Raw genomic sequence first — 24,496 nt, forward strand, 5'->3', positions numbered from 1 at the left:
ATACAATAATAATAATTATTATTACAGTAAAACCCCGCTTGTCCAAGCCCTGCTCATCCGAGCCTCAGGGCAATCAGAGCGAGTGAATGGGGAGGGCCGCAAAGGCCCTCCCCGTTCACCTGCTTGCTGGCAGGCTAGGTGTGCATGTTGCTAGGTATCAAGCTACCTAGCAACACGCACGGGGCACTCCCCCCTTGGGAGGTGTCCCCTGCGTGTTGCTAGGTAGATAGCAAGCTACCTTGCTCCCAAGGGGCGAGCGCCCCATGCGTGTTGCTAGGTAGCTTGCTATCTACCTAGCAACATGCACGGCTGGCTCCTTCACCATGCCGGGCGCCGGTGCTGCCGGCCCCCAGCGTGACGGAGCCAAGGCACGGGCGGGCGGGTGAACAGGGAGGGCTTTTGCAGCCCTCCCCCTTCACCCGCACAATGGCTGGACCAAACGGCTGCCGAAGGGAGAAGTTTTTTATTAATGTTTTACCTAATGTATGTATCCCATCCGATTAACTAAAATGTGTTTGTGCTTCCCTGACACCATTATATGTGCATGAGACTTTCACATTTTAAAATTATGGTTGCATTTAATTTCTCTGAAGCATAATCCTCACAAAAGTATGAATTATTGTGACAAGGTTTGTTTCTTCTTAAAACAAATCTTAAGAGGTGTAAAAGTTGCTACTTTTGGGTTGTTGTATGTTTTCCGGGCTATATGGCCATGTTCTAGAAGTATTCTCTCCTGACGTTTCCCCCACATCTATGGCAGGCATTCTCAGAGGTTGCGAGGTATGGAGAAACTAAGCAAGGAAGGTTTATATATACCTGTGCGAACCTCACCTCCTCCAAGGTGAACTAAACCACCTAAACTGGGCTCTACAGACCAATGGATATTCCACCATGGACATCAGAAGAGCTGTAAGGCCAAGAGCAAGCCAGGAGAGTAAAGACAAAGATCCACCCAGAGGAAAGGTGTTCTTACCATACATCAAGGGAACCACTGACCACATAGGCAAACTGATAAAGAAGCACAACCGACAAACTATCTACAGACCCTCAAAGAAAATCCAACAATTGCTATGGTCAGCGAAGGACAAGAGGGATCCTCTCACCTCTGCAGGAGTCTACCGTATACCATGCAGCTGTGGACAAGTCTACATAGGGACCACTAAACCCAGCGCCCAAACATGAGTCAAAGAACATGAGAGGCACTGCAGACTAACTCAACCAGAGAAGTCAGCCATAGCAGAGCACTTGATGAACCAATCTGGACACAGTATATTATTTGAGAACACAGAAATGCTCAACCACTCCGACAACTATCATGTCAGACTACATAGAGAAACCACTGAAATTCACAAATATGTGGACAACTTCAACAGAAAGAAGGAAACCATGAAAATGAACAAAATCTAGCTACCAGTATTAAAAAACTCAAAAATCAGAACAGTAAATAAGAAGTAACACTCTGAAAACAGAGGAGTTCCAGACATGGGAACCAGCGTCAGCTAACGACTCTGAACAAAGGATGCCCCCAGGCAGGAAGAAGCCAGGAGATGAAGCTATTCAATGCTAATCAAGGTGATTAACTACAACATTCACACTGGCCTCCAACTGACAAAGAGTTCTTCTCTCACCCTGGAGTTTCCACAGATATATGTAAACCTTCCTTGCTAAGTTTCTCCATACTTCACAACCCCTGAGGATGCCTGCCATAGATGCGGGCGAAACGTCAGGAGAGAATACTTCTCAAACATGGCCATACAGCTCGGAAAACATACAACAACCCTGTGATCCCAGCCATGAAAGCCTTCGACAACACGGTGCTACTTTTGCCAAAGCCTTCATATTCAGCAAAATGCTTTTCCATCCATTCTCAAAGGCCTGGCTAGTAAGCATGCCTGTCAGCCCAGAGAGAATTTGCTTCTGTTATCTTTTTAAATAAAGAGCATTTTTGAATACCGGAAGCAGCCTTGCAAAGCTTCTCCCAGATCTCTTTTCTCATGCCCTTGCTTTCCCCTGCTCATTCAATGTTTCTCTTCTCCCACGCTGTATGAAATAGTCATCATGGTTTGAGGAAAAAGTGCATTGTGTGTGTATGTGAAGTAGCAACTGTGGATATAATAGCTCAGAAGACAGAACTAATTCAAAACATTCCTAGTGGCTGTTTCTTGGATTGATGTTTCCCACTCCTACCAACTTTTGCTGCTGAGAGAACAGTTTTCAGTACAGTGGGTGGCTGTTTACAGTGTTCATTACTGACTTATTGCTGGGTGAGATTTCTATTGGAGGTTTTGACTCAGAATTCCCAGGATATGATAGCCCACGGAAAGAAATCTTCTCATCCCCATGACTGGAAGAATTTATTTTCTCCTCTCTCTTTCTCTTTTCCCCTCTCTCCCAGTTTCCATGTTTTCATAACTATCTTTTTTGGCTGCCTACTGATTTGCTATTTTCCCACCTCCTATGTTTAGTGAGCACAGGAATAAGTCTGTGTGAACTGTCACACTTCTGACAACTCATAAGCCAATCTATTTAAAAGTTTCTAAAAATAACATTTCATTCATGTGTTTCTTGGTCAGTAGAACGTGACCGGTTTGTGTCCAGTTTTAGATTTATATCCTGGAGCCTCAGCATTAAAATGGTGATTTTGCTTAAGACAACAAATTTTGAACTTCAGCTTTCCTTTTCTTTTTGTATTTTGTTGGTGGAATTGATTGTTTTGCCAAGTGTTTAGTACAGCTATTGTAGTAAAGAAGACCCTCCCCCCCCCAATGAACTTTCAGAAACAAAAGAAAAATTCTTTATTAAAATCACTGAATACTTGACTTTAAAACCCTATCTGATGACGTTCTAGACCAGGGCTTCTTAAACTTTTCCACTTGTGACCCATTTTAGCCCAAGAAAGGTTTACATGACCCTGGGAGTATAGGTATACAAAATAGGTATAAAAATCCAAGATGTATTGATAACACATCAACATCTGCAATCTGACAAATAGATTGATTTTGTGGGTTGCTGTGAGTTTTCCGGGCTATATGACCATGTTCCAGAAGTATTCTCTTCTGACATTTCACCCACATCTATGGCAGGCATCCTTAAAGTTTGTGAGGTATGTTGAAAACTAGGCAAGTGGGGTTTTAGAGGTTTTTTTAAATACTGATAGCCAGAATTTGTTCATTTACATGGTTTACTTATTTTGTTGAAATTGTCCACATGCTTGTGGACTTCAGTGGCTTCTTTGTGTAGTCTGACATGGTGGTTGTTAGCGTGGTCCATCATTTCTGTGTTCTCAAATAATATACTGTGTCCAGGTTGGTTCATCAAGTGTTCTGCTATGGCTGACTTGTCTGGTTGAGTTAGTCTGCACTGCCTTTCATGTTCCTTGACTTGTGTTTGGGCAATGCTGCATTTGATGGTCCCTATGTAGACTTGTCCACAGCTGCATGGTATACAGTAGACTTCTGCAGAGGTGAGGGGCTCCCTCTTGTACTTCGCTGAATGTATTGGATTTTCTTTGTGGGTCTGTAGATAGTTTGTCAGTTGTGTTTCTTCATCAGCTTCCCTAAGCGGTCAGTAGTTCCCTTGATGTATGGTAAGAACACTTTTCCTCTGGGTGGATCTTTGTCTTTACTCTTATGGCTTGTTCTTGGTCTTGCAGCTCTTCTGATGTATGTGGTGGAGTATCCATTGGCCTGTAGAGACCAGATTGATTTTCCTTTTGATGAAGTTCAACAGAAGCATCTTCTGCAGAATCCACTATAAACACTGCACAACAGTATTGTATAAATGTCTCAAACAGCCACTTGTGACCACACTGGATGGGGGAAAAATTGGCAGCATTCAATGGTTTGCATATCCTTTTATGACAAAGCCATCTCACAATGCACTGCAACTTCCCACAGGGCTCCATCATAAAGGAGAAGACGAACTGGTGCATGCCACCACAGCAGCAACACATTTTGCCTTGGATCAACGGGGAAAGCTGGGCAATGGATGCTTCTGTGGGATGCGGACTCGGGTGAGTCATATAATGTAGGTTGTGTGGCGACAGGTTCCCCACACCCCCAAATAGGCACATTTGGAATTTCCATGATCCATGGTGATTCCAGTGGCATGTTTGCTGAGGTCTTAGGTATGTCCAGAAACCTTTTACTGCTGCCTATTTTTTCAGGACCCCAATATTGAGTTAAGGGGGCCCCATTTGGGGCAGGAAACCACAGTTTGAGAAACAGTGTTCTAGACTAGTTTTTGAGAGAACATGAACTTTCATCAGGTGTTCAGACCAAACTTAAATGAGCATACTGGTCCCACTAAGAAGCAAAGATTCTTTGGAAGCAATAAGCTAACAAATGAATTGGTTATCAAAGTTTTTAGTATATGTGGGCCTTATCAATATTTATACACTCTTAACATGAAAAAACAAGCTGATGAAGTGGCAGTTAGTTAGTAGGCATGGGTAAGATCCTCCCAAATCCCAAGGTTATATCTGTATACTTCTGAAATGAACATGGTTTCTTGCAAAGAGTCTAATCTTTAGAATCTTCAAGTGCAGCTACACTCTCATACTGGCTGTTTTCACCAACAGGGCCAAATAGTCCAACCCACTGCTCTGCAAAAATAAGCAAAGGATTCTTGTGAATGGCCATCCAACATCTATTTACAGAAAAATAGTTTACTACCCAGAGCCATGATGGTCAGGAGCTCTCAAAGAGCTTTGTGGCTCTTTTGCAGTGATGACAGGGACAACACAGAACCTGTCTGTCCCCTTTTCCCTGTGCTAATGTGAGGCTAAACTGGATTAATTGGGTTGAACCTGCAATAACCTCCAGAAGTGGAAGAACATCCTGGGGACAGCCAGGATTGACTGCACAGTTTATTAGGCCCATGTAGAGAAGCCTTTTCAACTAGCAGAAAACATACTGACCCAGTCTCCTGCATAACATGCCTTCAGAAAATTAATGACAAACAGTGATCATGTCCTAAGTGGCACAATACACTAAAAGTACCAGATCCTATCTAATTTTGGGATATAACCAAGGTTGGTGATGGTTGTTATTTGTATGGGTGAATGTTAATGAGTACCAGGTACAAAGGCTATATTTCAGAGGAAAGAGCTTGCAAAACCACCTCTGAGTATTACTTGCCTGGGAAAAAGCTATGTAATTCATGGGGTCACCATGAGTTGACAGCTTATTTCAAAGTACATACATGATACATCTATCATGTTACTTCTCAGTCTTCATGTTTCTATCTCCCAAATATTTGTATGAGATTTTTAGTTTTTTGTGACAGGCTAAAAGTATTTATTTTGAGCTTTTCACCAAGAGTTGTATTAATCTCATAGATGTTCTTAAAGTTTATTGCCTTACTCCTCCATAGCTTCTTTGCAGTTTCTTCTGCATATTAAGAAGTTTATATAATCAATTTCTGGGTTTGCACTATTTTTTCATAAAGTGCCTTATGAATTAAAAGAGCGTTGAATAGTTTTAATTCATAAAAATGTTAGTGGGGAATAATAAAATCATAGAGTTAGAAGAGACCACAATGGCCATCTGGTACAACCCCTGTATAAAGGAATGAGCAAAGCGGGGAGGCTAATTATAACAAATTTTCTTTTTAAATGGTAGCTGCCACCAACCTAAAATGTCTTTAGGATTTTTGTTGTCAAATGTGTCTGAGGCAAACTTCTCCCATTTCCTGCCCACACGGTTTCCCACTTCTGACTCCCAAACTGATGTTCACTATGAGGCTTTTATGTGGTATTTTATTGTTGTATTGCTGGAACTTTTATAAAGTCTTCTTGATGGAAAATATACACTGTGGAGGCTCTTGAAAGGTGAAAATAGAATAAAAAATTATTTTCTTAAAAACAGGTAAATGATTACTTCAGAGAGGTACATTAGCCTAAACGGTTACAGACGTTCTTCAGCTTAACTTAGTTGTATGTTCCAGGTTACTTCACTTAGTTTCGAACAGTTCCAACCAATCAATCTAACTATTGGTCACAAAAACCCTCACTCTATTTGCTGAGAATAGTCATGAGTTCCCCTGGGTTGTTAATTAACTCTAACCTAGTGTCCTTCTATTAACCAGTCCAGTAGTGAGAGTCAATCCCTTGAATTATCTTCCCCTCCAGAGATCCAAAGTGCCTGACCTAGCCTGTCAATATCCACAGCTTTTAGTTCTCTCTCACTCACACACACACCACTCCAAAACTGAACTGCTCTCTTCAAACCCTACAACAGAACTCCCTTCTTCTAACTCTCCAAACAGAACTGCCTGGAGCTCTTTTTTTTTCTCTGTACTCTAAGACTTGGCTCCTCCCATCTGCTCTGGTTGGCCAATCCTAGGAGTCTCTCTCTAAGCTCCTCCCCCTTTCTAACCACACTCAAGATGGCTGCCTGGCATTCCTCAACAAAATGTATGCCTGCCTCACTCACTGTTACCAAGGCTTCATTCCCGGCCTAATAGGTAAGGTTCACTACACCCTGCCATGCAGGAAAAGCAGAAAGTATGCCTGACAGATGGTAATTCAGCCTCTATTTAAAAGCCTCCAAAGAAGGAATTTCCACAACACTCCAAGGGAGAGAGTTTCACTGTTGCACAGCTCTTACAGTCAGGAAGTTCCTCCTAATGTTCAGGTGGAATCTCCTTTCCTGTAATTTGAACCATTGGTTGACAGAGGTTTTGAGTGCTGCACTCTCATTAAAAGACAGCAATGACCCAGCATTTTCCTAATCACAGTTTCTATATATTTTAACTATACAAAAAGTAAGACCCAATGTCTAAATGAAAGTTTATGGGTGCAGAATCAAATGTGCTATACCTAAACACTAGGGTTGTCCATATTGTCGTAAAAATTCCCCTACCGTAATTATTTCGTATTGTTCCCATTTTTTGAAACAAGTATTGAAACGTTTTCCCTGGGTGCTACTGGCAATGCAATACGATCCATCGTTGGCCCATTCTGTAATTGTGTCTTAAAATTTTCGTTAATTTTTTTCCTCCAAAAACATTTTTTAAATATTTTTATTATTATTATTATTATTATTATTATTATTATTATTATTATTATTATTATTATTGTTTCTCTAACCTAACATGAACGGGAGCCTAGCGCAGCCTAACATGGCTCCCGCTCCCTGCCAATCAGAGTCTTCCACGATGGCTAAAAAAGGTGGGGGCTAGCGTCCTCCGTGTCCACGTTTAGAATCGCTATAAAAATCGCCTCTGCACGGAGCCAAGCCATTCTGGGTTGGGATACCAAGGAGAGTGGGTGGTTCCCGCGCGCCGTGAAGCTGAGAGGGCAAAGTGACTGGGAGTAGAGGGTTGCTGCAGTGCTTAGATATTGTGTTGGGGGGAAATTGGCTTGGGGCTTGGGGCAGAGTCCTTGCTGTGGATGTTGGGAATTTTTTTTTCCAAAGGAGTCTGCGTCCCTCCCTGCTAGTGCTGAGCTTTGGGTTGGTTCCTTCTCCTGAGGTAGACCTTTTGCCTTTCTATTTTTCCTTTTTTGGAATAAAGCAATCACCCCATAAGCCTTTCTTTCCAAGCCTTAAAAGGAGGGAGCTTGAAAATTATATATTATTATATATTAGCATTGCTTCCCTCACACTCCATTTCTATTCCCAAGCCTTGGGCTGAGTTTTATTTCTGCAATCACAAAGTCAGACATTGATTTGATTCAGTAGAGGGTCCACAGCAATTTATAGTTTCCAAAGGACATGGGCACTGCCAAGGCATTGCTTCCCTCACACTCCATTTCTATTCCCAAGCCTTGGGCTGAGTTTTATTTCTGCAATCACAAAGTCAGACATTGATTTATAGTCAAATCAGACACAGCAATTTATAGTTTCTAAAGGACATTGCCAATCCTGTCAAGGCATTGCTTGGCGTGTGCTGCATTTCTAATCCAAAGTCCTTAGCCAGAGTTTCATTTTTGCAATCACAAGGTCAGCCAGTGGCACCATTGATCAAAAGGTTCAAAGGCAATTTATAGTTTCCAAAGGACGTTGCCAATCCTGTCAAGGCATTGCTTGGCGTGTGCTGCATTTCTAATCCAAAGTCTACACAAGTAGAAGAGGGACTTTTACAGTGATAAGAACCCAATTGAACAGGAAATAAGACTTTCAAACCAGGAACAGGTTTCTTCAAATATTGAAAAATAGTGTATTATAAAAAGTTATGAAAATTCGCCAAAAATCATAGGAGACAGGAAACATTCTGCAATGTGTTGAGCAAAGAGTGTGTAATGTGTTCTCCCACTGTACCAAATTTGATGAGAATAGCTCAAGAAATGAGAGCGGGAGACCCCCAGAAAAGTCCCCCCCCGGTTTCCTGTTTTTTGGCGATTGCGCATGCGCGTCCGCCATTTTAGAAACATTACGAATTTTTGGAAATATCCAAAAATTTTGGGTGAAACATTTAGAAATAATTTCTACATCGAAGAGCCGGCACCCCCTACTTTAGAAACGAGAATTGAAACATTTTTTCCATCGATCGGACAAGCCTACTAAACACCCATAGCTAAAAAACATAAGGTGGGATAAAATAAGCTAAGGTAAAATAAAATATAATGAGATAAAATAAAATGCACTTCATGTATTGTGGATCTTTCTTGTTCCCAATGAATTCCAGTGTTCTCTAATAGAAGAAATCTTGATTTTCTTTAGCAGACAAATCGGTGGCGTCTGATCTATTGACAATTAGACTGCATTTCTTCTATCTGTTTTGATCCAACAAATTATATTGGCTGGGGGGAAAAAGTTGTACTGCTGTCAATAATGTAGAGATTTGTGGCATTTTTGACCCAACCATTTTGTTGTTGTTGTTGTTTTAGTTGTTGTTTTGTTGTTTTATTTTCTTAAAAAGTGTGCATTGCAAGGTGCTTACATTAGGGGAAATTACCCTTGTGCATGTGCCAATATGGTATAGTAGGCCCATTAATTATATGAGTTCATGATGTAACTGGGCTTGCTGGCTAAAAGAAAAAGGTAGAGCAGGTAGAGCACATTGCACTGCTTTGCCTTGCATTGCATTGAAGGTGAGATAGTGGCAGCAGCAGCAAATCCTGGGAGATAGTGGGAACCTGAAACCCCTTTTCAGAAAGTGAGCACTAGTTCAGATCAGATCCTTCAGACATTAATTGTACTTCTGAAAGGGTTTATCTGGAATGGAGTGCAGAGCTGTGGAGATGCTGAATGCATCCAGGCAAAGTTGGCGGAGCTCAAGGACTCAGAGTCTTGGGTCTGTAACCCTAACACCAAGCTGTTGAGTAAGTGTCTGTGCCAGATCAGAGATGAACTGGACAGAAACATGGGGTTGCAGAGTATGATGGAACAAGCAGGCCTGTAGCCCCGGGGGGGGGGGGGTTAGGGGTTCAACCCCCCCCCCGCCGAAATTTTTCAAGTTAAAAAAAAACCTGGTTTACTCATGAATTTTAACTGGTTAACCAAATCCCTATGCTAAGTCTATGAGACACAAAAAATTAAGAGTCCCTCCAGGCACTATCTCAAGCAGATCTTGACAGGTCTGAACCCGGGGGGGGGGGGGGCAGGTAGGTCAGGGGTTCAATCCCCCCCTCTGAAATTTTCAAAAATCCTCCTAAAAATTTTTTCTGGCTACGGCCCTGGGAACAAGTTCAGGTGTGTCCACTAAAAAACTTTCCTTCATTTCCTTCATTTTGTTGTTTCATTTGGTCCATTCGTCTACACAAAACGAATGATGACATTTTAGTAGGAAACGAGAGGCAACACGAAAATAAAAGCCACACAATCATCATGCTTGCTTTCATTTCCTTTCGTTTAAGCCCCATAACAATAAACAGGTACTGACAGAGGGCTGCTTTCACATTACCGCTGATGTGTATCAATGGGTGCTAGTAATAATATTAATATAAATAACGATAGTTACTCTGGTACCCTAAACTGAGTCTGGGTCCAGGAGAGCAGCACCTGCCAATTACATCCGATGTGGATAAATGGGTCTTGATGACCATATTTAATATTTAGAACAGGAGTTATTCTGGCCCCATAAACTAAGTCTGGGTCCAGAAGAGCAATGCCTGCCAATTACATCCAATAGGGATCAATTGGATCTTGATTATCATATTTATATTAATATTAAGAACAGCAGTTATTTCGGCCCCCTAAACTGAGTCTGGTTCCAGGAAAGAGCCTCGGAAGCCCTCCCATTGCAGCCAATGGTCCGAAAATTTTAATTTTTCATAAGCCAGATGAAAATTCATGTCATATAGGCAGCCCATTTTCGTTAGTGGGACACAAATACGAAAATGAGATGATACGAATGAAACTACAAAAAATGAATGCACACCTCTAGTATCTACCAAAGGAGGCTTTTTTCAAAGTCACTGCCAGATGTTCTCTGATAGGACTTTCAACTAGGAATGAGTAGTAGTTTTGTTCTACTTTGTGTGCAAGTTGGTCTTGAAGGCAATTTTTCACAAAAGTACCAGAGCTCATAAAGACCATCATTAGCCAGACAATGGAGTATATCAAAAATCATATCCTGACCTAGATTCAAGCCCAGAGATGACGGGAAGGCCTCCTGTCCTACTTTGGCACCCCAGCTTAGTAAACCATTGCTGTATTTGTGGCTGGCATCTTGACCACCTCACTGACCTTCTGGAAAATGTTTTAATCTTTAGCCCCCTTCAGTGGGGGTGCATTTTGGTTCTGTGGGAACAAATGAGGACAGGTTCCCCTGGTTTTCCAATTCAAGGATTAATATACGAGTTCATGTTAAGCAATTTCACTTAGGACTTCATCACATTGCAGTTGGCAATCATAATTTTGTCAATGTCTGTTGTTTCCAAATGCCGGCTGAGATCTTTTGGCACGGCACCCAGTGTGCCCATCACCACCGGGACCACCTGCACTGGTTTCTGCCAGAGTCTTTGAAGTTCAATCTTGAGGTCCTGATAGCGGCTGAGTTTTTCCTGTTGTTTTTCGTCAATGCGATTGTCACCTGGGATGGCAACATCAATGATCCAAACCTTTTTCTTTTCCACAACTGTGATGTCTGGTGTGTTGTGTTCCAGAACTTTGTCAGTCTGGATTCAGAAGTCCCACAGTATCTTTGCTTGTTCATTTTCCACAACCTTTGCAGGTTTGTGATCCCACCAGTTCTTTACTGCTGGCAGGTGGTACTTGAGGCATACGTTCCAATGAATCATTTGGGCCACATAGTTGTGCCTCTGTTTGTAGTCTGTCTGTGCGATTTTCTTACAGCAGCTGAGGATATGATCAATGGTTTCGTCGGTTTTCTTGCACAGTCTGCATTTTGGGTCTTCAGCTGATTTTTCAATCTTGGCCTTAATTGCATTTGTTTTGATGGCTTGCTCCTGGGCTGCAAGGATCAGGCCTTCTGTCTCCTTCTTCAGTGTCCCATTCGTGAGCCATAGCCAGGTCTTCTCCTTATCAGCCTTTCCTTCAATTTTGTCAAGGAACTTTCCATGCAATGTTTTGTTGTGCTGGCTGTCAGCTCTGGTTTGTAGTGTGGTTTTCTTGTACTGGTTTTTTGTCTGCTGTGCTTTGAGGAGTTTCTGATTTTTGACTTCAATCAAAGCAGGTTATTATTATTATTATTATTATTATTATTATTATTATTATTATTTCTTACCCATCTCTCCTCATGGCTCAAGGCAGGTTACGACATTGCTAAAACATGCATCATCTAAAAACATTCTGTTAAATACACATATTAAAACATATTTCTATGAAATACATATTAAAATACACACAAAAAGTTTAAACATAAGACACAAGTTTAAAATTAATCAAAACTTGCTGGATAGACCTGCCAAAAGATATAGGCCTTCAAATGTGTTTTAAATTCTGACAGCTGATTTAGTTGCCAGAGCTCTTCCAGCAGGTCATTCTACGGTCTTGAGGTGGCCGATAAAAGGTCCTCTGGGTGACGGTCACCAGTCAGGTTCTGGAAGGCTGAAACAGGTGCATCCCAGAAGACCTAAGTGTGTGGGGCGGATTGTATGCTGAGAAGACGATCCTTTAGGTAACCTGGAGCCAAACCATGTAGGCCTTTAAAGGTCAAAATCAACACTTTGTACTTTTCCTCCTAACCAATTGACAGCCAGTGGAGAGACTTTGGGATAGATGTAAAATGCTCACTACTGGATGTTCCTGTAACCAATCAGGCTGCTGTATTTTGAACCAACGAGGGTTTCTAAACTTGGTACAAAGGTAGCCCAAATGCACAGCAGATGTCCAACCTTGAGGTTACCAGCATGTTCACTACCATTTTAAAGTCCTCCAAATCTAGGAGAGGGTCAGCTGGCGTATCTACCAAAGCTGATAATAAGCACTCCTGACTGTCACATCTACCTGGGCTGACATTTGGAGAGATGGACCCAGAAGCACTCCCAAACTGATAATACCCTGCCCCATGACTACAAATGAGTTCTCCCAGCAGTTTCATGTAAATATTAAAAAGCATTGGGAATAGAATGGCACCTTGTCGGATACCATATAACAACTTTTTTTTTAAGGAGCAGCTATTCCCAAGCACCACCATCTGGAACCTGCCTGAGAGGTACAACCACAACCAGTGCAGCACAGTGTCTCTCATTCCCAGTCCCTCCAGCCATTCTAGAAGGACACTATGGTCAATGGATGCAATGATCTATATTCTTATGTCTAGATGTGTATGGGTTCTGAAAGACAAAGTGCATCTGCAAAAAACTAGCTTGTACCACTGTAATGCATGAGAGACAAAACGGAATTAACAGAACTTCTATCCACAGCTACTTATGAACTGACCACTTTCCAAACTGACCACTTTCTTCCCCTGACCTTCTCTTGTCTACCTGTTAGACACCAGGAAAATTTACACTTAAACCTATGCAAATGGTATCATTAAATGATGAAAGTTGGGTTCAAACTTACATAGCTGTTCTAGGGTACCAATGAATCTTCTGCATCTCATTGTCTTTGAACTTGTTCTTCCAACTACTCAAATCATAGTGTGGTAAATTTCTATGCTTGAAAGGAAATCTCTGTCAAGGAAATGTCTTAACCTTGAGCATGTTCCCACTGTTCTTTAATTTCCTCTCTAGTGACTTTTTGTGCCAAAATATATTAGACCTATAGCTTTCTAGGTCAGCAATCTCCTTTATAATTATAGACCATAGTACATAGTACCGATCTCTGCTCAGGTTGTACAAAAGTCTTTAATGGTTAAATAATTCAACAAGCTCTTCTTGTTATGAATTGCACTACTGCCAAAAACCATGTGGAACTTTCCTGTTATGGCCCATATGGGAACCAGTAATTACTATGAATGGCTGACAAATTCATTCTCCTCTATTCACTAGGGTTTCATTTTTCTTTTAGCACAGACTACAACTCTCTATGCTGCTTTTACATTACTTGTTTTGTCTGATCTGGTGCTTTCTACCTCTTTTTTGCTATTTCATTGGCAGTTATGCTGGAAAAAATGTTGATAGTATTGTGATAGCTCCAGGTTTTGCAGTGCCAATGATACTTTGTGGCTTGATCTACAAAACAAGTTAAGTATTTTGGTTTAAGCCTATATATGTACTGGGATAGTTCATTTACAGATTGTGAAGTATAAGTTGGATGACACCTATATATCTATCAGCATAAATAGTTATTTCCAGATGCAAAAATACAAGTCAACTTTTTAAATAACCACTTGCTCAAAATCAGTGGTATCTGTTTTTTAGATTTCAGTAACATGGTAAATTGACTCTGGGTTTTAGCATGGCAACAGTCAGCAATTATCTGTGACTTGTTAGTGGAATATTCCAAAATATAACATTAATGGTTGCTACATTTGCAGTCACAACCCAAAATCCGACTCTGGGTTTTAGTTCAAGTTGCAAGGCTGCTATTTGAGATATTAAACTTATTTTTCCTATAGGGTTCAGTACAGGGGTCCTCAAACTTTTTAATCCGAGGGCCGGTCCACAATCCTTCAGACTGTTGAGGGGCCGGATTATCATTTGAAAAAAAAATACAAACAAATTCCGATGCACACTGCATATGTCTTATTTGTAGTGCAACAACAACAACAAGAAGAACAATGAAAGAACAATACAATATTTAAAAATAAAAACAATTTTAACCAACATACATTTATCAGGATTTCAATGGGAAGTGTGCTCCTGCTTCTGGCCAATGAGATAGTCAAGTTAATTAGGATTGTTGTTGTCATTGTTGTTGTTGTTGTTGTTGTGTGTCTTCAAGTCATTTCAAACTTTGGCCGAGCCTAAGTCTAAAATGTATTTATTTATTATTTATTTATTTACTGCATTTATTTACTACATTTGTATCACACCCTTCTCACCCCAAAGGGGACTCAGAGTGGCTTACAAATTATATGTACATACAATATATTATATTATTAGCATAGCACAATATTAGCATTATATATTACATTATTGAACTATACCACTATACTGTAATATTATTAGTAATATTATACAGTAGAGTCTCACTTATCCAACACTCGCTTATCCAACATTCTGGATTATCCAACGCATTTTTGTAGTCAATGTTTTCAATATATCGTGATATTTTGGTGCTAAATTCATAAATACAGTAATTACTACATAGCATTACTGCGTATTGAACTACTTTTTCTGCCAAATTTGTTGTCTAACATGATGTTTTGGTGCTTCATTTGTAAAATCATAACCTAATTTGATGTTTAATAGGCTTTTGCTTAATGCCTCCTTATTATCCAACATATTCGCTTATCCAACATTCTGCTGGCCCGTTTATGTTGGATAAGTGAGACTCTACTGTATGTAATATAGAATATATAATTAATATTATTATATGGTAATATTATTAGTGTTATATTGTATTACATTATAATATTATTATAAATATTATATGTATATACAATATATTATATTATAAAACTGAGGGCGGGGGCCAGGTAAATGACCTCGGAGGGCCGCATCCGGCCCCCGGGCCTTAGTTTGGGGACCCCTGGTTCAGTACATTGAATTATTTCTTTATGATGCAGGCTAAAATCTGCAATGTATTCACCACTTCACTGAAATGTAACTCACCAGCTGCCAATTGCTACGATTAATAAAATTAATGTCCAGATATTCTGATAAGGAAGTATTTAGATCCAAAAATGGAGTATATTTTTGCCTATATTTTTCATAGTGTTATGTGCAAAAGCTTGGACAATTTTTGTTGTTGTTAGGCTTTTAGATAGAAATAAACCATAGCTCAGTCATACACATGCTTTGTATATAGAAGATCCTGAGTTCATACTTGATAACCGTAAGCAGCAGATAAAGTGAACGATCTTGCTTAGACCGTGAAATGGAATGGCTAGGGCTTGGCAAGCTAGCTTAGCTACCATACCATCAGAGGCGGTTCAACCACCAGGCCAACTAGGCATTTGCCTGTGGCGCCATCTTGTTGGGGGCGCCATCGAGGCAACTCCTGTCTCCTGCGGCCTGCCTACGCAAGGTACTGAACTGCTTTTTCTGCTGATTTGTTGTAAAACATGATGTTTTAGTGCTTAATTTGTAAAAATCTTAATGTAATTTGATGTTTAATAGGCTTTTCCTTAATCCCTCCTTATTATCAAACATTTTCGCTTATCCAACGCTTTTATTTTTCAGTGATTGGTTTGGGGGGGGGGGGCAAAATTCTGTTTGCCTACACTTGAAAAATACCTAGGGCCGGCTCTGCATACCATAGCTACTATAGCCAAGAGGCTGTAGTAAGAGTGTCAGCCTCTTGCTACCCAAACAATTTCACTGTACTTTTATTCTTTTGTCCTGATTTAGGCACAGGAGAGACCTTGTTTTTAAAAGAGGTGTTAACTTATCATTTACGTCCTTTAAAAATACGTATCCCAGGGAAATCGAGATGAGGTAAAATTATCCCCATATTGCTTAGCCAAAACAAAAACAAAATAAAACACATTACACTAAAAAGTGTCATTAAAATGCCCTAAGAAGTTGGAGTCCATCTGAATGTTCTGTCACGCGCTGGGGCTGTAACTATTGTCTTTTGTATAGGACGTATACTTTATGCCCAGCAGGAAGCCAGGGCAGCTCAAAGAGAGGTTCTTGATGATTTTCCTGAAAGGGATGGTCTTTTGAGTCTTTAATGAAATAACAAAGTCTTTATTGTTGAAAAATAATAAATCTTCAAGGAGTCAAATAACACTTCAAGGTTTCCTTAATAAACTGTTGGCTTTTCAATCTTGTCCCCAGGGGACGGGCAATCGGCTTTGGTTAACTGTACTTTCTATGTAAAAAGAAAACCCCCATATAACCTCTCCCAGGCTGTCTATCATACAGGCCTAGCTGATGTGGAACCTACTACTGATTCCAAATGTGTCTGGGCATCGAGTAGATCTACCAACCAAGGCTTGTAGATGTTTCAGCTGGGGTTCCATGGATCTGTGATGCTGTTCTCTCTCCGAGGTTTCTTTGGAAACTTTAGGGCTGTTTCCCTCAGGAGCTGTGAGGCTGAGAGGCTGTGAGCTCTCAGCCAGAGCTTTTGGGACTTTTCCCCTGGAATTTCTGTTTCTGTTTTCTTGGATGTTCTATATCCCTGGATGTTCTTGAGATATGAAGCTTTTCTACGGGATGAGCTGGTCTACGTCCTATAGCTTAGCTTCCTTAAGCGAGACTGACTTAAAAGTGGCTCCTTCCCTCCCAGAGCCCTGAACAAGGGGCGGAACCAACCTTAATGACGATGGACAGGCAGCCTGCCCTATGACTGCAAACATTAGCAGCAAGAAAATAAAGTTGGAGCTTCTGGTACAGCCGTACCAGCACACTGAATATATATTTTTGGGGTAAACTGATAAATAAGCTATTCTCATATAAAGCAGTTTCCCATGCATCAATGTACCCAAACCCAAAACAGGTATATATTTAAGCTGAAATAACTTATTGAAAGGAACACTGCACATTTGAGGAGTATACCGCGCAACCAAGAAAAAGAAATGTTTGAAAAATGCTTGAAGACATATTAATTCACCAAGTGAATAGCTTGAGCCAAGTCAAAGATAACTTAACATTGAGGAGGAAAACAATTACATCTGACAGGAGCTTTCCTCTAGGGCTACATGGGATAGTACAACCACTGTATCTGCTGGGGATGCATTTCTTAATCCATGGATTCATGAAACTGCAGATAATAGCCAACTCTATATTTTGACTAACTTGGGTTGCAAGCTTGCCATAGAATAGCACTAGGTGATCTAAGAAGGCCCACAAATATTTCCAGGGGCAAATATCTTTGGAGTGCCACTAAACGAGTCATACCATACCTGTTCAAGCTTGGATCTACTTGTTGTTAACTAAGTTACCTTTCTCCACCAGCTTGTAGAAGGTTGCTCTTTTGGTACATAGAAGAATAAAGACTCATGGTACAGTAACTGCTAACATTTTTATGTACTGAGCTCATGTCTGGTACAAATACTTTGACATCCATCCATCCATTCATCTATCCAGTTATCTGTTCCTTTCACTGTCCACCAGCTGTTCACACCAACCACGACTTCTGTTAACATAGAATAAAATCAGGATAACTAGTTTTGCTTCACATTTGGATTCTTAAATGTTGTATGGACATCCAGGAGCGACATCCCAGAATGAAGTTAGATCTTTCAGTATTTTCAACAATCCTTCTTCACTAGATCAGAGTCTGACTTACAAAACCCCCTTTATTGAAGTGGATACCAATCAGGCTGCATTTCTTCTGATAATGTTTGATGAAGACTTGGCCTATATTAAGTAAATCCATGTGCTTGAAAAAAATGTCCTTGTTTGTATTTTCATAAATGTAGAATATCTTTCCACAGCTCTGTCATTGCTCACGCACACCAATACACACATTACCATGCTGTAGCTCTTTTGTGAAGAAAGAGGACCAGAGACATGATTAGGTCATATTTATCTATTTAGTCTTGTTCCCCATATTAACTCCCCCCCCCCCCCAGGTCTAACTGCCATTCTGGACCAGAATGAAGAAGGTGGGGCCAGGAAGACATATTTCCGCCATGTCTCCTGTATCAATTTAATGATATAATATCTAATAATATTATACTATACTAATATTATAATATATTGTATATACATGTAATATTAATAATAATATTATGATGTAATATAATGTAATAATAATAATTATTCACTATTATAATTGTATATTTATATTACATGAAATATTACTAATAATATTGCAATATATTTGTATAATATAATATACTGTATGCAGGGCCGTAGCCAGAAAAAAAATTCGGGAGGGGTTTTGAAAATTTGGGGGGGGGGGTTTAACCTCTGACTCACCTGCCCCCTGAGTTCAGACCTGTCAATATCTGCTTGAGATAGTGCCTGGAGGGACTCTTAATTTTTTGTGTCTCATAGACTTAGCATGGGGATTTGGTTAACCAGTTAAAATTCATGAGTAAACCGGGTTTTTTTTAATCTGAAAAATTTGGGGGGGGTTTGGGGGGGGAAACCCCTACCCCCCCCCCCCCCCCAGCTACAGGCCTGATTGTATGTATATATACTTGTAAACTGCCCTGAGTCCCCTTCGGGGTGAGAAGGGCGGGATATAAATGTCGCAAATAAATAATAAATAAATAATATGTGTGATAGTTCCTCACACATATTTTGAAATAAACTACCAGCCATCTCTGGAATCTTTTAAAGTAAATATTTGGATTGTAAAATGTTTTAAGTAAGACTTTATAATATTTTCTCTGGTGTATTTACATATACTGAAATCTACAAAAGCACATGATCCAGTGATAGTAATTATTTTTACTCTAAGCTTAGAAGTTCATATTGATATCAAATTCTGCTTCAGATGCTATTTCGCTTCCACCTCCACCCTTTTCTGGGTTTTCTAACCACTTGTGACTGCTTCCACACTGTTTCTGGAACACCCTTACTGGGTCACAAGACACCAAAACAGACAGCTCAACTTTATATTTCCCAACTAGTGCTTAGCGCAGTGGATATTTCCCTTAGTCAGAACTTCATGATACTGAATTTTGAAGCCAACATCATGCGCTCCCATCTTGGCCCCAGTAATAAAACTGTGCCGACATCTCTGAAACAGTGGCCAAGAAATACCAACTGAATCACCTAGGAGCCAGAACCACATTATAACTCTGTGTGTGGGTCCTGTCAGGCATTTACCCAATGGCAGAGAGCAAGGGAGAGAAAACAAGCTGAGAGTTGTTCTGCTTTTGCTGTTAAAATAGTACAGATTGCTTCCCCTGGCCAAAATGTCTAGCTGTATGACAATTTGCATAGGTCTGGCCCAAGGCAAGTTGCTGCCTGGGGTGAAGTTGCAAATGGCACCTCTCCAGTCTCCAAGGCAAGGTGAATAATACCCAAAGCCAGCTAAATTATTTTGACACATGAGAAAACCCGCAAAAGTACCTGTCTCTAGCTCTAGCAGTAAAAAACAAAAACAAAAAACCACTATTAATAACGAAGTAAATGACTAACAATTTGTTCCCCTTTCATGACATGTTATATCTGCTGCCTGAGGCTGATCTTATTCTGCTGAACTGAAGGAGCAGCCTGGTCCTTTTTACAAATACAGAAATATTATTTATTGATTCATTTATTCATGGTACTTTTACTCCGCCTTTTTCAACCCTGAAGGAGACTCAAGGCGGCTTCACAAGTATTCAATTTCTTTTCATAGCCACACTTGCATTCTCAACTATTATGGAGGATGACCTGGCCCTCATGCCAAACCATAAGCTGCTGTTCAAAATAGTCATTTTCCAAGATCATTTGTACAGTATGTTGGTGTTTTGAATAATGCTAGAGAAAAACAAGTCACAAGCTGCTTTGAACTAATCAAACTAGTTTCATGGGATCTTCACATTCTGGCCATAGTTTTCATGAGTTTGGGTTGTTGTATGTTTTCCAGGCTGTATGGCCATGTTCCAGAAGTATTCTCTCCTGACGTTTTGCCCACATCTATGGCAGGCATCTTCAGAGGTTATGAGGTGTGGAGAAACTAAGCAAGGAAGGTTTATATATCTCTGTGGAAAGTCCAGGGTGAGAGAAGAACTCTTGTCAGTTGGAGGCCAGTGTGAATGATGTAGTGAATCACCTCAATTAGCATTGAATAGCTTCATCTCTGGGCTTCTTCCTGCCTGGGGGCATCCTTTGTTCAGAGTCATTAGCTGCCCCTGGTTGATTCATGTCTGGAACTCCTCTGTTTTCAGAGTGTTGCTTCTTATTTACTGTTCTGATTTTTGAGTTTTTTAATACTGGTAGCCAGATTTTGTTCATTTTCATGGTTTCCTCCTTTCTGTTGAAGTTGTGTTCACATGCTTGTGGATTTCAATGGCTTCTCTGTGTAGTCTGACATGATAGTTGTTGGAGTGGTCAAGCATTTTTGTATTCTCAAATAATATACTGTGTCCAGGCTGGTTCATCAAGTGCTCTGCTATGGCTGATTTCTCTGGTTGAGTTAGTCTGCAGTTTCTTTCATGACTCGTGTTTGGGCGCTGCGTTTAGTGGTCCCTATGTAGATTTGTCCTCAGCTGCATGGTATACAGTAGACTCCTGCAGAGGTGAGAGGATCCCTCTTGTCCTTTGCTGAACGTAGCATTTGTTGGATTTTCTTTGTGGATCTGTAGATAGTTTGTAGGTTGTGTTTCTTCATCAATTTGCCTATGTGGTCAGTGGTTCCCTTCGTGTATGGTAAGAACACCTTTCCTCTGGGTGGATCTTTGTCTTGACTCTCATGACTTGTTCTTGGCCTTGCAGCTCTTCTGATGTCTGTGGTGGAGTATTCATTGGCCTGTAGAGCCCAGTTTAGATGCTTTAGTTCGCCTTGGAAATTGGTAGCTCTCCTCAGTTATTATTAGGATTAGAAATAGAAAATAACGGCCATGAGAGAAGAAAGGAAGCAACTCTATGCAAACTAGTCTGGGATCTAGTCTCATAAACATTGTTTTGTAGATTAAATGTCAGTTAAAAAAAATGAACTAATTGCTTCCAAGAAGTCACCCCAGTAACAGCGGCAGCTGCAGTGAGCATATTGAGGAAGGTCTCCAGATAACTCTCAGTTCTGTGTATTTTACTACATTGTAACCTTTCTGTTACCAAGGTATCTTTTGGGAAGATTGGTATGTGTGTTTTGTTAATTAAAACGCAGTGTCAATCTAATGCCTATATTTTTGGAAGGGGTATTTTGTACATTCAACTACTATATTAAAGAAATTCACATGATTAGAATAATTATTTAATCAGAATTGGACAGTCTGATTATGTAAATATGTAAATTTATGTAAATATTTAAAAAATTTAACCTACTGATGCCTCAATTAATGTAAATTATTAATGTATTTTTTAAAATTATTTTTTAAATTTACCAGTAACTGCTGCATTTCCCACCCGCGGCTTATACTCGAGTCAGTAAGTTTTCCCAGTTTTTTGTGGTAAAATAAGGTGTCTCGGCTTACATTCGGGTCAGCTTATACTCAAGTATATACAGTATGTTAAAATTATATTTTAAGTGCTGTTCCATTATCCAAGTGGAGGCCACAAAGGGGCACTAGAAAGAGAAGGATAGTCAATTTTATGGGGGCAGAGAATAGGTTGAAGGAGGAAAACTATTTCCTGTTTTCCTGTTATTCCCCCCACCCATGTCCTTATCATGGAAACAACTCTTTCTTTATGAAATCGGGAAATGGTTTCCTCCTTCAACTCCCCCCTCCCATAAAATGGACTATCCTTCTCTCTCTAGCACAGCATTATGGCCTGTCTGGATAATGGAACAGTACCTATATTCCTAAATCCACAAATATATGTGCACCTTGAAATTGAAGGAGTATATATTAAATAATGAAGGAAGTTTATGAAACATCCACCGGGCTCCCTTGACAATTCCTCCCTAATTTTAATATATCATCTGGGAATGCTTGAGTTAGTGTTTCCCACATAATTGCTTTCTTATGTCACTGTCAATTCTAGTTTATTTAATTTTATGAAATCTATCCTCCTACTTTATTAATTTCAGGAAAAGTTACTGCTGTAGCTTGGGGTACTGAAGTAATCCAAGTCATGGAAAACCAATAGCATGATGTTCATGACCTTATTGTGTTGTTATTCCTTGTCACCAACACATAAAACACCAGGTTTCACTTTTAGAAAATAAAAATAATCTATCCACTTAAGGACCAATTTTGTCTTTAGGTCTAAGGTGGAGACTGCCTCCGGTAGCAGATAGGGGAGTCAAGAAATGAGATCTGTGCAACTTTCCTCTTTTGCCCATGAGCTAATCAGCTAATTTCAGAATTGCATCACCCTTAGAAAAAAAAATCCTGCCACTCCATTTGGGTCTTGTACATAAAATTGGAGGGAATGGCATTTTATTATTTGGTCATGACAGAAATTATATTTGACTGGTACTATTCCTCTTTCTGGAGGCCCGGTGGCGAAGTGTGTTAAAGCGCTGAGCTGCTGAACTTGCAGACCGAAAGTCCCAGGTTCAAATCCCGGGAGCGGAGTGAGCGCCCGCTGTTGCTCAAGCTTCTGCCAACCTAGCAGTTCAAAAACATGCAAATGTGAGTAGATCAATAGGTACCGTTCTGGCGGGAAGGTAACGGTGCTCCATGCAGTCATGCCGGCCACATGACCTTGGAGGTGTCTACGGACAACGCTGGCTCTTCAGCTTAGAAATGGGGATGAGCACCAACCCCCAGAGTCAGACATGATTGGACTTAACGTCAGGGCAAACCTTTACCTTTACCTTATTCCTCTTTCTTCCTCCAAAGTCAGAGAATATTGCTGGGTAATATGGGTCAGTTTGATGGAAATTTAAATATGGCTCTTGTTCTATAAATATGGGTTGTTAGGGACCTAAGATGAGTGTAATAGTTTGAGTGTTGGAGTAAGGCTGTAGTAGATTAGGACCCAAATCTCCATTCAGCCATGGCAACCTACTGGGTGACTTTGGACAAGTCATACTCCCAGAGCTTTAGATGAACACCCACCCCATACAAATCTTGTCAAGAAAACCCCATGATAGGATCTTAGGGTCATCATAAGCCAGAAACAACTTGAAAACAAATACAATGGACCTAAACAATGGACACAAGAAGTTTGCTCTACTTTGGTTTGGGCTGGAATCTCAAAGCCCTTGTCATGCTCACTGCTGGATTCTAGAGCCAGAACACAGAGAAACAACTTTTGAGCCCTGATTTTTGGCAACCTTCAAATCTAAATATTCATATTGTGATTCTAGGCTGGATAGGACTGAAGAATACCCAACAGTAGTCATGTTTGAAACCTACATTTTTTCCCTCTTTGCATCAACATTCGCTAGAAAGATTGCAGACATCTTTAAACCCCTGCTAAATCTCATGCTCCAGATGTGGCACGTGAAATCTGCATGAAAGAGGATGAACAGAAGTGGGGAAATTATCATCCTTTCCTTGATTACTTGTAAATCAGGCCATTAAACATCCTCTGAATGCAGTTTATTAGGATTATAAAAATCACCAGTTATAGGTTTGGTTTTCTGCATTGCATTCTGCAAATCCTATACCAAAGCAACCATTTTCACATGTCAGAGCAAATGACTATTGAGAAGCTACACAAGCTTTTTATATAAAAATTATCATGGAGGAAGTAAGAAAGAAGGAGAAAGAAAGAAATAATGTTTCCTATAAATATCAATATAAGTGGGGAGGCAAGAGACGGGGGTAGATAATTTGCATTAAGGCTGCACAAAATGACATCTGAAGCATATGATGGCTAATCCCAAAAGACAGGCTTAGCAAAATGTCTTGGCTTCAGGGTGCAGTAGTTCTTTCAGCAACAGATCCCCTTAATCTCAACTACGTACTTGCACTGAATTAAGCAATTAACACCACAGAAAGGATTTATACTAGATTTGTTTTCTTTTTAGTATACTGTTTTGTTTCTTAAATGGAGAGTAATCTCAGAGAGTGGGAGAGAAAAATTGGGTTTTAAAAAAATAATAGATGTTTACTTTCTGTTTTTCTCAGTGGATAGGCCCTTGTAAGATTTAGCTTTGAAAAAACATTTTATTATATTTTTGGAGCTTCTGTTTCAAAAAGGTAAATCCTCTCTCCAAAAGAAATCTCTAACAATAGCATTCTCATTCTGCTTCTTTTCTGGCTGGCCATCGTTCTCATTCTCTCTCATGCACTCAGAAAAAAATATGTGAAAAGATGCCCAGTTCTGTAAGGACTTTTCATGCACCATACAAATTGTGGAGAATTTGGAAACTCAAAAATAAATACATAAGAAGTTCTCTTGTACACTTTGTTAGATTTATTTTGCTAGGTATTGTCAAAATAGGAATAGTGAAGTACAGGGCACTGTTGTGATGTTTGCAATTGTTGCTTGATAGATCGTATAAAAGTATCTGAAATAAGGAATGTTTAGTAGGAGTGAGTGAGTGGAATCTTGTAGTAAATGATGATTGGTGGATTGGTGGAAAAAATTGCA

At 40.0% G+C, this 24,496-nt stretch overlaps 1 pseudogene; it reads left to right on the forward strand.

The window, feature by feature from the left end:
• Positions 1 to 323: 323 nt before the first annotated feature.
• Positions 324 to 10,650, forward strand: LOC134298699 (apoptosis regulator BAX-like; annotated as a pseudogene).
• The last annotated feature ends 13,846 nt before the right edge of the window (positions 10,651 to 24,496 follow it).

Source organism: Anolis carolinensis, chromosome 4 (genome assembly GCF_035594765.1).
Source record: "Anolis carolinensis isolate JA03-04 chromosome 4, rAnoCar3.1.pri, whole genome shotgun sequence".
Taxonomy (NCBI): Eukaryota; Metazoa; Chordata; class Lepidosauria; order Squamata; family Dactyloidae; genus Anolis; species Anolis carolinensis.